This window comes from Amyelois transitella, chromosome 6 (genome assembly GCF_032362555.1).
Source record: "Amyelois transitella isolate CPQ chromosome 6, ilAmyTran1.1, whole genome shotgun sequence".
Lineage (NCBI taxonomy): Eukaryota > Metazoa > Arthropoda > Insecta > Lepidoptera > Pyralidae > Amyelois > Amyelois transitella.
The window spans coordinates 4,325,497-4,340,757 of NC_083509.1; the positions used below are offsets into that span (position 1 = coordinate 4,325,497).

Below are 15,261 nucleotides of genomic sequence, written 5' to 3' on the forward strand. Positions count from 1 at the left end.
TTATTTTGAATATTTTTGATGCTCTTCAGTACTTTTTTTTACTCGTTTACATTTACAACACAAATGTCGCGCCCTCATTAGGATCCTGATCCTGACCCTATTGAGGCTTTTTACGAATATGATAAATCATATGTCTTATTTTCGCTTTATCTTTTTGTTTTAAATGCAAAAAAATGATACACAAAAACATACATACAAATATAACATTTAATCCATTACTGGGTAGAAAGACCCAACTGTCTCGTAGACCACATTAAACTGGATAATAAAATGATGGGATAAAGATTCAGATAGTGACAGATTGCTAGCTTTTCACCTAAAAAGAACCCCGAGTTTTATACACATCATTGACTTTTGCATTCTGCAAACTTTTATACAAAAATGATGAATTAAGAAGAAGAATAAGAATAACAAATAACATCACAAAGGCCACATCCAACTAAATTGCTTTAAGATAGAATCGAGATTAATTACTCTAATAATAATTTACTAAGTGACATTACTAGCATATTGTCCGAAAGGAAACCTCCAAGTTTATTAGCCTCTCTTTTGGTTGACTTTTACGATCTGCGCCGAAAGTAAACTAGCACATCATGTGTTGTCTTCGCTACAACACCAGTACAGAAAATTCAGAAAATACGACAGGTATAATTAGGTAGCCACACATTTGGTATTTAAAAAATTATTATTTAATATTTAAGATTATAGATTTTTGAATTGTTTAAGATTTTAACTGACTTGTACTGACAAACTAGAAACCTTATTTCAAATTTTTATCCTTCGCTTTGTTGTTTTATACAACCTCCATTCTATATTTAACGTGCAAAGATGAGAGAAAGAGAGAGAGACTACTTTTAATCTATGAAGCTATAAATCAATTCAAAAATACAATAACTACTAGCCACTGGATGCCAATAAAATAACTCAATCTAAACTCCTTGTTAACCATAAAATACTATTGGTTCCACACTATCAAGAAGGCAGCTAGTTACGAGCCACGAACCATTCCTCACTAGATTTTAGATTTACTTGTAATGAGCATTAAATTAACTTGCATAACATGCAAATCGCACCTTAATGGAAATTTGCATATTGTTATATGATCAATTATGTTTTATCAATATTCTTAAGGAAAGGATCTTTAGAAAAGACTTCGTCAAGATTGATTTAGCTAGTGCTTTTTTAAATAAGTCAATAATCCTTGAAATTTTAATAGTTATACCTTCTATCACACAGTGAGTTACAAATTTGGGTCAATACTTACTAAATTAAAATACTTTCATTAAAATTACTTACATTTTCAGTTTTTCGTAAATAATGGAACAAGCTCAAGAACAATAAATCATAACAGAACACTGTGCTATTTACTTTAACAACACGAATGCCGATACACAAATATAATCGCAACAATGTGGAGTATTTATAATAACAAATACTGGTGTTATAAGAAGTTTAACACGATCGCGTTGTGGCGCAGACGAACACCATAAGCTCCAAGTCGGAGCTTTCAAACACTGTTTTTGTTTGAGTGAAAGAACGAGACAGAGTAAAAAACAACATAAAGTTTCGGGGGACTTCGGACGTCTCCGTCGAGCCACGGTTGAGTTCAGAGGTTATAATAACACGGAATAGCCTTAAATAGAGGACGTGACAACGCATGCAGACGAAATAAATCATGTTCGTATCTCTTGGAATAAATCAGTTTAGAAATGTTAAGCTTTTATGTAGTGCTTTGGCTGTGAGGTAAATGTAAAAGGATTTGTTGAACATAATGTAAAGAAAACAAGGTCTAGGAAGGAATTAAACCACAATTAAAATGTAGCAAGTCCAATGCATGCTATAGTTCGTGTTTTTAAAATGTTAAATTAATTGTTAAATCCTTACTATCGCTAAATCAAAAAAGTAAGCCCTAGTGTTTATTAAAATAAGATTTAACTGTTTGATATCAAAACACATGTTTTGAACAGTTTATATCGCAAATATTTTATCATGTTAGTTAAAATAAATACTTTCCAATCGTTGCTAATTGGGGTGCTAATTGTGCCTCAGTGACTTTCACATTCACCAAAATAGTCACAACCTCTTATCATATAGTAGTTAAGTACCACCTTTATCATAGGTAACCACATCACGTCCGTTCCTAAATGCTCTGCTAATGCTCCCATTGTCATCCCTTGATTGTGAGTCGTGATACCATTTCCAGAAGGGGTTGATATCAGTAAAAACAAAATAACATCTATTACAATTCGATAGAGCTTACTTTTATTTGTGACCATTAGAGAATTTATAATTTAAGAATACTGAACTCTTGGAATATTAAAGATTCTATCACGTTTATCCATTTAGTTAGCGATATCTGTAACGAAATCATTATCAGTCTCCTTGCCCAATGTTTTGAAATATAAATTTTATTATGTTAAGATTATTTGTATGTTGGTGAGGAAAAATACGGCAATTTTCGAACAGCAATATGTATTCAAGAAGTTTTTACTACTTTTCTTGCATCTTGAAAGTTTTTTTACACTCTTCTATGAAAAAAAAACCTGTGAGGTGTCCTGTAAGATATTTTCTTTTATTATTGTTCCTCTTCATACGACTCTTTTTTTAATATTAAATGGTCACCAAATACAACAAATCTCAATTCATAAATCACTACTATATTGATCATTGTTAGTTAATATGCTTAACGACAACGCTATTGATCCATATTATTCTCACGGAGCGCAGCGATTGAATGGACGCATCGGAAACAGATGGGGGCGGCATTGTGGGGTTCCGATGGTGTCTCGAGACTTTTTATTTTACACCAGGCTCGTACTCCCGTAGTATTTCACACCCTCTCTCTTCTTACTATGCTTCAGTACTATTTCACACCACGCCGTCGTAAATAGAATGGCCACAGTTATTTGATGCTGACAGATTTTTTATCGAAATGTTTCATCTGAAGTTTTATGGTGATTGGTTATGACTTTTTTTTACGAGAGCTCGTAGTGGAATAAGTTCACAGTATTGCTCACAGATCATTTCTTTTTCTTTCTTATTTGTTACAAATTTCTTTTCACGGTATTCTAAAACCATTAAATTTTACGAATTTCGTATTTCAAATCTGTGTCTTAACTTGTAAAGTTGTTACAAAGATTGTGATAAAATCCAGAATCTCAACATCTCAAACCAGCCAACCTACTTTAGAATTCCTACCTGTTGTATTTCCCAGTTCTGAGAAACTTATGATGGCGCCGACAGAAGTACCATAAACCCCATATCTCGTGCGCGTGCACATGCCATTGTTTACGTGACCGCCGGCTGTCTTAATATCAACTAGAGCTGTGTGTACTGTACCACCTTCAACATTTTACGAAGATCAGTATCTTTTAGATTTTAAATAACCAATAAATCATTTTTGTCTAGACACTGTTTCATATCATACTGATAATATTATAGGTCCGGATTCTGGAATGATTAAGTTTATTTATCGTCCTTTTATCGAGTTTAAAATGACAAATTCAAAAACAATCAGAGTTGGTGGTTAGATTCGGTAGGGCTTTTTCCAAGAAACTGAATACTTTCTTTCATATCTTATAACTTATTGCCTTTTATTAGAAGTATTCAACAGAAGATAGATAGGGCATCCAGTCTATTAAAAATCATATTTAAGATTCCACATAATAACTCGTTTTAATAAAGACTTGCGTCAAACGAATAAAAAAGGCTACTAAAATAAAGTACCTAATTGTTGTTATTCTGTCTGTTATTGTAGCTATCATCTAAAATGACTGGTTTTGCTAGACCTACAACCTGAATCTAAAAAAATGTATGCATAAGTGAAACGCGAAGTATGTTTCTTCACCGTGTTTCCAAATTTGATCTCTCATTTTTTTTTCTCTCATTTTCTTCTTAGCAATCTTGATAAGCAATGATTATAAATTATTATAATAATTATAAGCAACAACAAATAAGCAAAATTTAAGTAACACTAATGTAGCTAAATGTTTGCTTATCAAGTGAGTGGCATTAATTTTTCAACAGATAGCACTTTGTTTATTTTTTAAATCACTAGCGATGATAACTCTAATAGGTCAAGTCATGATATGTTTAACCGGTTCAATTATTGAACATTTTCTTTTTTAGGATAATGATAAGTTTGTTTGATGTTTTTTTTTCTTGCCATAATCCAACTTTTAGTCATCGAAATAAAAACAACGAAAATCGCCATAAACAATCTGTTCCATAAAAAATTAGTCCGAATTTGTTTCATTAGTTAGACAGATACCTACGTAGGTAAAATATTTAAAAATGTATCTCGACCTATCATTTATGACAAAGAATTTACTTTAGCTAAATACAATATAGATATTCATTTCTGAATCGAAGATTATACTACCTTACTCAATAAATAAACAATTATCTCGGAACATTCAATCTTCCGGAAACAAAGTTTGTTGTTATTTGATTTTGGGCCGAATACGGCACGCTATCGGCCATTAATCAGTCGCTGGATGGCTGGCAGTAGAAGGCGGGAACCACCGACCTTCTTCTTGTAGATACAACTAGTTTTCTCTAAATGAAAATAAAGCTTTCATTTCTTTGCTGCCATAAAGCACACGCGCCAGAGGATTTATAGCATGGGCGTTAACTGTCTTATAAAACGAATGAAAACTGCACAAATAATGCTTTTGACACTTTTGCTGAATTCAACACCAACATTTGTCGTTTATTTTACAGATATAGTTCAAGATATATATATATATATATAGGACGATTTTTATACTTCAGTTTTTGAAAATCACTTTAGGTACACAATAAAACAAATAAAAAAGTGGTTTATTAATCGCTCTTTTGGCAAAAATTTGGCACCCAAATAAATACGAACTGAAGGAGAGCTTATACAGAAACGTTAACACACGCGGGGTCTATTTACATCTATGTCTGTGGCGGTAACCAAGTCGATCCTAGCCGGATATAAGTTCAGCGTACGTTTAATGTAATCATAACTTGAGGCGTCTCTATACGTGATAATTCTGTTTGTAGACGCATTCGAGTTTTAGTGATGTTTTGGAGGAAGACAAGGGGTAAAAAGAAGTTACACCTCTGCAACAAGTAGGTAGTTAAATCAAATTTTGTACAGTAGATTTTTGTTTTCACTTAATCAAAAATGATTGATTTTTTAAGCAGTTAGGGCCGTGTGGTACCGGGCACCAATATAAAAAAATGGGACCACTCCACTCATTCCCATGGATGTCCTAAAAAGCAACTTAGAGATAGGATTATAAACTTGGTATTCTTCTAATAGGCAATGGGCAAGCAACCTGTCACTATTTGAATCTTAATTCTTTCATTAAGCCTTACAGCTGAACGTGGCCTGTCAGTCCTTCATGATTGCTGGCTCTGTCTACCCCGCAGGGTATATAGACGTGATTATATGATTAATTAATTAATGATTTTTTCCTTAATTCTTTTCATAATTTGGTTTTGAAAGTGCCCGAAGGGAATGGCTGTTCGGATTGGGGCTCGTCGTTTGGGATACATTCAGCATCTTAGGTATAGGAAGAAATTTTTATTGATAGACTAACGCCCAGTAGACCTAGTTGAAGGAATTTTATAAATAGTGTTAACATTTTTAAAACTCATATGGTCGCGTGTCATTTAGCGCTCTACAAATGATTAAAACTCTACGTTATGCAATTCGACCGCACGTCTCCACTTCCTCGACTAATTTGGGAGTTATTGTGTCCAAATTTGGCTGCCATCCATTATATCTGGTCGAAAATAGTCCTATTATCGTGGCACGACTCCCCCTGTGCCGTCATTCGTCGGCCATTGCGTGATGGAGGCCATTCGAATTTACTCGGACAGGCTACACAAAGGTGGGTCGAAAAAACTATTTTGTTTACCAACAAACATAGTCAGACTACTTTTATATCGAAACAGCTATACTTCAAAAGCTGCGTTGGGTATTACGACTCTGAAGGTAAAGTTTGTGTATATTTCAAGTGTTTTGTTGTATTTGTATTGTGCCTTGTAGTTCCTGGCAATTTAGAAGGGACTACTTGATCTCTTTTTTACGGACGACGTTAAAGGCGACTCAGGGAATGGGCGTAATCTTCATCTGGTTCAAGCATCAATGGCGGTCTGTTAGAGAAGGAAGAGCATTCTGTGTGCCAGCTGGTTCTCTTACCGCTCATATTTTTAAAGTCAATCAAATGAAAAGGTCCCAATCTTGGTATTTTTCTTTAAGGTAACTAAAAAAATGAACACCTTATTATTAGTTAGTTATAATTTTATTTACACCTGTTAGTTTCTATTGTTTTGTTATATTATTATTCAGTACTTTGCCTTCTGCACAAAGTTTTTTTTTTTTATCTACCTCTATTTTATCTACGTCTCTTGCATTTTAAAATATTTTACGATCACAACCATTTTTTATTTTTATCGCGTCAATATAATGGAAATGGGGCCTATTTTCGTAAAGATTTCCATCAAAGGGCTAGTACATTATGCAAGGCGTTTGAAAGCGATCCCACGCCGGATATTACGTGGCGAAGAACGCCTACTCGGGCTGAGTGTACAACATGTGGTGAATTAAATACTGGGAATTTATACAACTCATTACAGAAATATTTTTAAACTAAATTTTTAACTTAAAAATAATTATGTAAAAATTTACCAGAATCATGTAGATATTACAGTAATTTAGTTTCTCGTAGAACTAAGAGTAGTACCTATAATATAGTAGTAATAATCCGCTTTAATTTTCAAAATATATATTTTAGGTATAATATTAATTTCCGAACACCCGGAACAAAAGACAGTAGTAACAAATAAGGTTCTACCAAATAGAAACCAAACTCTACGAATGTAGTTTACATTCGATAAATATTTAGAAAAATTAAAACGGAAGTTATACAGTAATTTTCCTATAAAATATCGTAATTGAAGCAATTTGAACCCGATCTTCGCGCATGCCTATTTGAACTCTCAGAGGGTGCGCTAGACTGTCTGACGCCCTTCCTAGGGGTGGCTGGGGTCAACGAACGCACCAAAACAAAGCACACACCACCTGTAGCAAATAGCCGGTGGTATAACGATCAATAAACCCATACAAGTCAGTCAAAACAAACCATTAAAAAAGTCTCTTAAAACTGCTTAAACAATTTTTTTTGACAAACTTGAAATCTTAATCTTGTTTAATAATCACGAAAGTTAATTGCGATTCAAATCTTTATATTGAAATTTAGAATTTTCTGTTATTATTTTATTAATATTTTTAATTTAAGTGATTTTCAAAAGATTCTGGCCAATATATTTTTTTTTATAAATGTAATGTTTTCTTTCTAATTAAAATTCGCCAAATAGTTTTCATTAAGTTACATAAAGTTTTTCTTCCTTTATTTTTAATTTATGACTTAATTATGATTTAAAGTAAATATTTCCACTGCTCCACATTGCAATCGCGACATAACAGACGGTAATTAACGCAGACTAAGCGTAAAGTATGTCAATATGAATTCCATTTGTCATTTCTGTATTTGCAGCTAATCGATATGTATGTATGTAGAATCTCATTATGAAATTGTGTGACTATTAAATTAAATTTATACATAAAACTACAGGAAGACTGTGTTAATATTTTGCCTGTTGTTGAAGAACTTTCGTAATTATTGATCATAGGATATAGCAATTAATAAAAAAGAAACAATCTGGGAAATTAAATCACGAGCGTGGTCTGAGAGAAAACAAAACAAGAACCCACAATGTCATCCTATTCTCATATTTCTAAAAACAAACTACCATTCCCAACATATGGACGAGATAAATTTTTCAAAGTTGGATCATTATGTTGGATTTAAAACAAAAACAAATTGTCGTTCTCGAGTGAACTCTCTAGATTAATTAGATGGCTGCCAGTGATAGTCATGGTGTTATGGTGCACTTGTGTAAGGGGATCGTTTCATTTCAAAAGGTTAATTTAAATTTCGTATTTTAATAATTGGGCTCCCCTTTTCGAATTTATAAAAGAGGAAACTGACTGAATGATATACTCGTATCAATGCCGACTTAAACCAGATCTAGAGACTATAAATTTGGCATGTAGGTTCATTTTGTGTTCTAGATGCACCGGTCACAAAAATGATTTAAACTGATTGGTACGGAAATAAAGTTTATTATTATTTACTAGATGATTTATTCACAATACGTGCTTATATTTTCTATATATTCGTAAGTGTTGCTAGTTTTGTTGCTATTAACAAATTAATTACAGTTACAGTGTAACATACCCACTTCTGGATCATGATCATACACCAGAGTTCTCTCGATGCAAAGAAGATAACCACTAGGGAGATGCTGTTAAGGTACTTACAAATAGCAGACAGATCATTGATATGCCGTTTTGTATACAACAAAATGTCTTACAAATCCTTACGAAATAGCTGTCATTATTTTCGTGACTCTGTAGTAAAGTGTTTCAAAATCATAAAGATAATAGATTTTATGTTTGTATTTGCTGCGACAATTAATGTGTCCCCGAATTAAGTAAAAGTACTAGAAGTAAGAGGTTGGAATTAATATACTCGTATTATATGTATGCATAACAAAATTTGTCGTTAAAGCACATTGGAAAAAAAAAGTTGCATGATCAAAATGAAATAGCAGTTCAAAATATAAAGGTGTAAAGGTTCTTAGCGATATTACCAGAGATTAAATTCACCTGCATTACAACAGCAGATGTTTACGAACGGTCATTATGTAATGCAGCGAGCCTTGAACTCCTACGATATGTAAATTGCAGTCTTGCCAGGTTTATACATATATAGCACACTGCTATGGATTTTGATAAAAATTTTAATATAAAATTTTGTATCGTACATACAAATTTCAATTATTTGAAAATTACGCTAAAGTTACCTATGTTATGCGTGTCATTAACGTGCCTTGAATGAGATGATTAAAAAAGCAGTGAATCTTTAAAAATTACGAATGCATTGTAAATATTTTCTCACCGCTTTATAAATACAGACAAAAAATTTACAGTTTTAATAGTGATTATCACGCCATCGAAATCATGACAAAAAGTATTTGAAAAACAAACAACGTAGCGAATTTAAATCTTACCCAGAGCAAAGTGGAAAATCTCGCAAATGAAGCAGCAGTAATTAAAATGCGTAAAAGCGCAATTCCATTACTGCGGCTGCACAGATGAATGTGAGAGCAAACGAAGATCACCTTTAACATCATTAATGACCATAAATATTTAGACTTTTGTTTAACTATTCAGAAAATTTCGTGAATGCTTCAAATACCTACATGTCGAAGGACCAATTTATGTTCTAGGGATAATTTTTTAAAAATACATTCTCATTCGACTACAACTAACTGCCAAGAATCTTGTTAAATGTAAAAAAATCCAGGGAGGACACGATTAGCTATGCAGTATAGAAATGCGTAGCATTTTTCACTCCAGTAAATTTAATGTCGACGTGGATTTGCGGCTTAAAAATTCATAATTGTGGGAACATCAATGTTAACAATGTACTGTTTCATTACAACTCTACTGTCAATATGGTGAGGGACAGAGACAAACATGTAATTGAAGAGCTTATCTCGCTCTAACCATGTCTGCAAACCTTGACCGGTCTCGGTCGGCTGCGAAATGATTGACTGCTGCATTCAAAATCACAATACGCCATTTTTGGACTACCGACATTTAAGGAATATAACAAAAAGGTTTATTGCGTCATTTAGGATGCTGTACATCATTGGGATGTTGCATTGTGGTGGTCTTTAAGATTTCTGTTGCTACGCGAAAAGAAATTAAAATGTTTCTTTGGAAACATTTCTCATGAACCAGTATAGAAGTTAAAATTATAACTGCATATAATAATGTTATGCTTATGTTTTTACATTACTTACTTCTAATTGAAAAAATATCAAACGTAACGTAACATTTCAACATCTACCTGGACCTATCGGCCGACTTAAAAGACAATTTTCTTACTGGACCTGGACTAGAAATTGAAGCCTGTAGCTTAGAGGCAAAAAGAAAACCACTTCGCCAAAGAGGCTGCCTGAGATATCAGTACCCAAGCAAGTGCCCCATTTTGCTTGAGAAAATCTGTGGTATTGTGATCGTGTCTTGTAAGACATATATTATGCAGCTATTGACGTTGTAAGTGGCACATTCTGCTTGGAAACAAACCGCACAATCCGAGCCTTGACGCATATCCATTCAAATCAGAGTAACATGCTAACTATAGAACGATGCGTTTGTTACTTATAATCTGTAATGGCTAATGTGGCCTGTAAATTGGTTCTTATTACTAAAATGATACTTATTGAAGTCGGTCATTCTGTACTTTTCATAAAGTGTTAGAGGACAATTAATTTTATTATATTGCATCAAAAAATACAATACTCAAGAATGTTTAAATCGTCAGATGATCGTAGAAACTGTTGATCTCTTCGCAGCATAAAAAATGTGAAAATGTTTTTGTGTGTTATTTGTCAGTCTTTTATGTTAAAACCACTGAATCTATCACTATGAAGTTGCACACTTATAGTGTCAAATGCACAGAATGATATAGGATACTACGAGGAAACCTAATAAGCACAGATTCCTAAATTTTGAGGCCAGCAGTTAAAAATACAAATGCATTACTATAAGAGAGAGTAGGTAAGTATAAAAAATACACTTTTTTAAGTCTGCTTATTGTCTTCAAGTGTGGTTTTTTAATACCTTTTCCTTCATTTGTCTTCAGCTCTATCCCTAGCAATACATGAAATCTCGGCAGGGCTTTTGTATCTTAAATATTATCATTCTTATCAAAAAACTCATACTAGCTATAACAGCTATTCTAGCTTAGAATTTACTATTATGATTGTATTTATTTTCCCATTGACTTTCAAATACTCTGTCATTGCCATGTAGGTACACAAGAGTTACTTCAAAATTGATTTTTAAAAATAATTAAATGAGACGTAATTATACAAACATGAGACTTGTTTGTAAGCATGTCGTCGATTTCTAGACATGGCTTGTTAGAAGACCTCCTGTAATTTGTGTTTTTTATTACAGGTCTAATCTCGACGGCTCTACGTGACTGCACCTGGTGCCTAGTCATTTAAGCACTTATCTAGTTTAATTAATAACTTAAGCCTGTTAGAAAATCTCGTTTATAAGTGCGGTTGTTTACTTTACCAGTTCAAAAATTAAACCCATACTCAACGGCCTACAGAAAAGATAAAACTTGAAAAGTGCCCAATGGACACTATCATACTAAAAGCGGAGCAAATATCTGTTTGGTCACGCTGGTAATTGAACTCGAGATACGGAGTAGCACAGGCTAGATAATAAAACACAATACTTACGATTTCATTTTCTCGCGAAGTAATAAACTAGATGAGTAGTCCCATTGTCCATTCAGGAAAATAAAGACGCGCACTCACTACACACAAAAAGTAAATCAAACTTAACTTCTTTGTCTATTCTTTACACGAATTCAAATAGATTTACTTCTGTTCAAATGCCAGTATCTTTATACCTATTTGGTTTTTAAATTAAAAGGAACAATATTTCGTTCGAATTCAGAATTGGCGCGAACGCGCGATCTAGTCCGAGGCCCGGCGCCAACTCGCGGATGGCGCGCCGGTTGTTTCTGCACACAGACACACCTACAACCACGGGTCTTTTGTGCCATGGCAGCCCTTCTATCCTATAACCAAACCCATAGATTCCATAGAAATCGATTTTTGTGTACCATAGGTTACCATCAAGAACTCTCGAAGGTATTTGTCTGATTCTAAAAAATATGGATCTGTTTTGTAAACAAAACCTATATTGTAATGAGATGCATGTTGTAGGTGGGAAGTGTAGGCATAACGTGGGCTGCAGATTTTTAGAAAGTTAATATCGTAGAAGTGACATAATAATGTAGTGTATCGATTGACAATAGTATTAAAACAAATTCATATCCTCTCGTTATTAGCATAAGTGTTCCCGATTACATCCGGTAAAAAAATGTAGATTTTGCTTATAATCGGTTGCCTGGTTAAAACTTATTTACATTAGAAAATCGTTGGTCCTTTGTATTGCCTCGTACGACAATCAACAAGAAAATTTAGTTAATTAATCAGTAAAATAGAGCAGAGCACTTACTACCAGAACTATGGCTAATATATAAGTCACAACAAGCTGTTACCCACGACTTCATCTGCGAAGAACATAGTCTATGATCTTGAACGACTCCTATTAAAGATTTCATAAAAATCGATCCAACTATTTAGCCGTACAAGGGTTAAGACTTTTGCATTTATATCATTAAGTACTAAGAGATGTATATGTAATTGCATACTATGCATTTGCCTACCAATCTCTTTCAACAATACTTTTACCGTTAGATGTCCCCAATTAGCATATGAATGTTTTCCACTCTCAATAGGCTAAATTTATCAACCGCACAGATTAAAAAGTGGCCTAGAAATTGACAAGAGAAAGTGCTAATGTCATTGGCACGTTGCTATTACCGGATAATATCAAGTCGTAATGACTTATCGATAACCAATCAGTCAAAATAAGTTTTTATGAAGATGGATATAAAATAAATTAAGCATGGATTTTCTATTTTTTTTCTGTTCATGTACCTAAGATGTTATTAAATGTATATTTAAATTATGTCTTTACTTATTAAAGTGGTCATCAGTCCAACTGAGTAAACTTTGCTTAGTTGGACAAAATACTAAGGTTTTTCCAAAATAAGTATTTCGATCTGTTTGTTTGTTTTTTTAATAATATAGTAAATTAAATAAAATCAAAATTATGATCTAAGGTGCACAGTTTGACGTCAAAAATACTAAAGTAAGTAACACATAGCTGGTAAGAGAGTATATTATAACAGAACCAAATATTTTGAAAAAAGATAAAATTTGAAAACCACAGTCTAACGCTGCTCAAAGTTATACCGCTCGTGTGCACTTCGCGTGGCTTTATAAGGGGTGTTTTACACCAAAATGTCGGGGTGGTAGCCAGAGATGCATCTACAAGCATTACAAAAATTTGATAATGCATTTATTATTAAACTTACTTCATTTAGGGCATCATTACAAGAGAGTGTAAAAAATATTTCATATTGTGAAAGAATTTTCTAGGTAGAAAGAAAAATCAAATGATCCAGTAATAGGTACAATTTACTTCCATTATTGCAATTTAATGGGCGCATTGTTTGCTGTTCCGTGTAAATTTCCTTAAAATAGAAATATAGCACACAGATTGAGCCCGGTTTATCAAAAATACTTATTCATACAACATTTAACCAAAATCGCTTAGCCGTTAAAGTGTACTAAACAGCAAATAGACAGACAAAGACTATATAAAAATAGTATGGTTGTGGAGTGAATGGATAAATTTCCTCAAATACCTTCTCCAAAGTAAAGCGCCTATTCTACACTCATTGTCTCGTCTATCCGCCATTGCACTTCCTTAGTACCCCATGCCATGCATGGATCGATACCGACTAGGGCGGACTAAAGAATAGAGTCTCATTCACAACTAATGGTTGTATTGAAAATTTAAACAAAAATCTTTCGTTCTGGCCACATACATATAATACGTCTTGTAAGTGTTTTACAAGAATCTTTGTTATATAGTTACAATAAAAGTGGTTCCCAGCACTTTAGAATGGGAAATTGCAAATTTTTCTCATCTCTCATCGTAAAAGGTGACTCATGATAATGCTTATAAACTTGGGATTCTTAAAACAAGCTATGGGCTATAGCAACCTGTTACTATTCGAATCTCAATTTAATCACTAAGTTATACAGCTGAACGGGGCCTTTCAGTCTCTCAGGCTCGCATAGGATATAGACGTGATTATATGTATACATGTAAGGGTACTTACAAACATTGCCATTTCTTCCGACAAAGGGCCTACAGTTGCATGACCTAAATATCGATCAGTGCAGGTAGTTCGTTATAATTGCCCGATCATTATCTTTATGTTCCTACGACATGAATACTCACAATAATTACAAGCAACGTCAGTTATGCGAATGATATAAAATATATAATTGAATTCGTTTTATCGTTTCCATTATATTTATTTATAGCCATTTATTTAAAGATGTGATAACGCCGTAAATATTTTAAACATACATAGATACATACATAATTAACATGCCTCTTTATCGAAGAGGATGATAAACATTACACCCTGCTACTTCCTACGATTTCTGCTTACTTTTCTTTCTATTTTTTTTTACTTCATTTTCTTACATTCATCAATTATGCTTCTTTACATTTTAATTACCTAAGCCAAATAAAACAGTCAAGTGTAATTTTGTTACGTCTATATACCTGTGTATATAAAAGGATACCTCAACGTTGTATGTAGGTATGAACTTTGTTTCTATTCAAGAAGCCTCAAGACCCAAGATACCCTTTCTAGAAAAATTGGTATCCACTGATTTCTAACAAATAAAAACGTAACTTATAAACACAAATATTGATCACGCCTGTATTTTACTACTCCCGTTCACAGCACTACCATTGAATTCAAATTATAATTTCTCTATGTGAAGTAAACCATTTCTTTATAAGGTAAGCCGGTATCTCTTCCTATAAGGCTTTCGAATAAAAAAGACAAGTTTGATAAAGTTAGTAAGGTTCCATAGAAATGACTCCCATCTGAGTATCCACAACCTTTGCACGGGAACCTTACTCATATTGATCGTGAAAAAAAATCCATTAGTCGCCTTATACTCATACGATATCAATGGAAAATAGTGGTGGGTCCATTTTTAAAGCGCCGATAATTACACGATACTAGTTCGAAATACAATATCTACAAAGTAGGTACCTAATAAACACATAAAATCAAGACATACAAAAGAGCCCAAGCTAGCGCTAAGGTTAGATTTTTTTCGAATATGATATGAAAGGAATGAATGTATGAACATTTCTTTATCTTTATGGCTTGATTATCGGATCAGTGTATGTATGTAGCCTATATTTATTTCTCATTCTAAAATATACGGCGTTCGTTGAACTTGGCCTGTTGCGAGTGCGCATAGAAAGAATATTTAGAGCACTGTATCTACCAATGTTATCGATAGTGCATTTAAAAATAGAACTTCGGTGACGCGATACTGAAACAATGACAGTCGTTGTTTGCATCATCAGTCAATCAATGTCTGTCTGTCTGCTACCATTTTCGCTTAAACCACTAAACCGACTTTCATGACAAGTGGTACAGAGATAGAGTTCAATCTGAG

At 33.3% G+C, this 15,261-nt stretch overlaps 1 protein-coding gene across 5 annotated transcripts in view; it reads right to left on the minus strand.

Moving 5' to 3' along the window:
* The window catches only part of LOC106131368 (proton channel OtopLc), a 41,316-nt gene extending 29,684 nt beyond the window's left edge, over nucleotides 1–11,632 (minus strand). For all 5 annotated transcript variants that reach the window (XM_060944679.1, XM_060944678.1, XM_060944680.1 and 2 more), the window contains exon 1: nucleotides 11,365–11,632. The gene's annotated coding sequence lies outside the window, so the exon portion shown is untranslated. The remainder of the gene's footprint in view (nucleotides 1–11,364) is intronic.
* Between the last annotated feature and the right edge of the window lie 3,629 nt (nucleotides 11,633–15,261).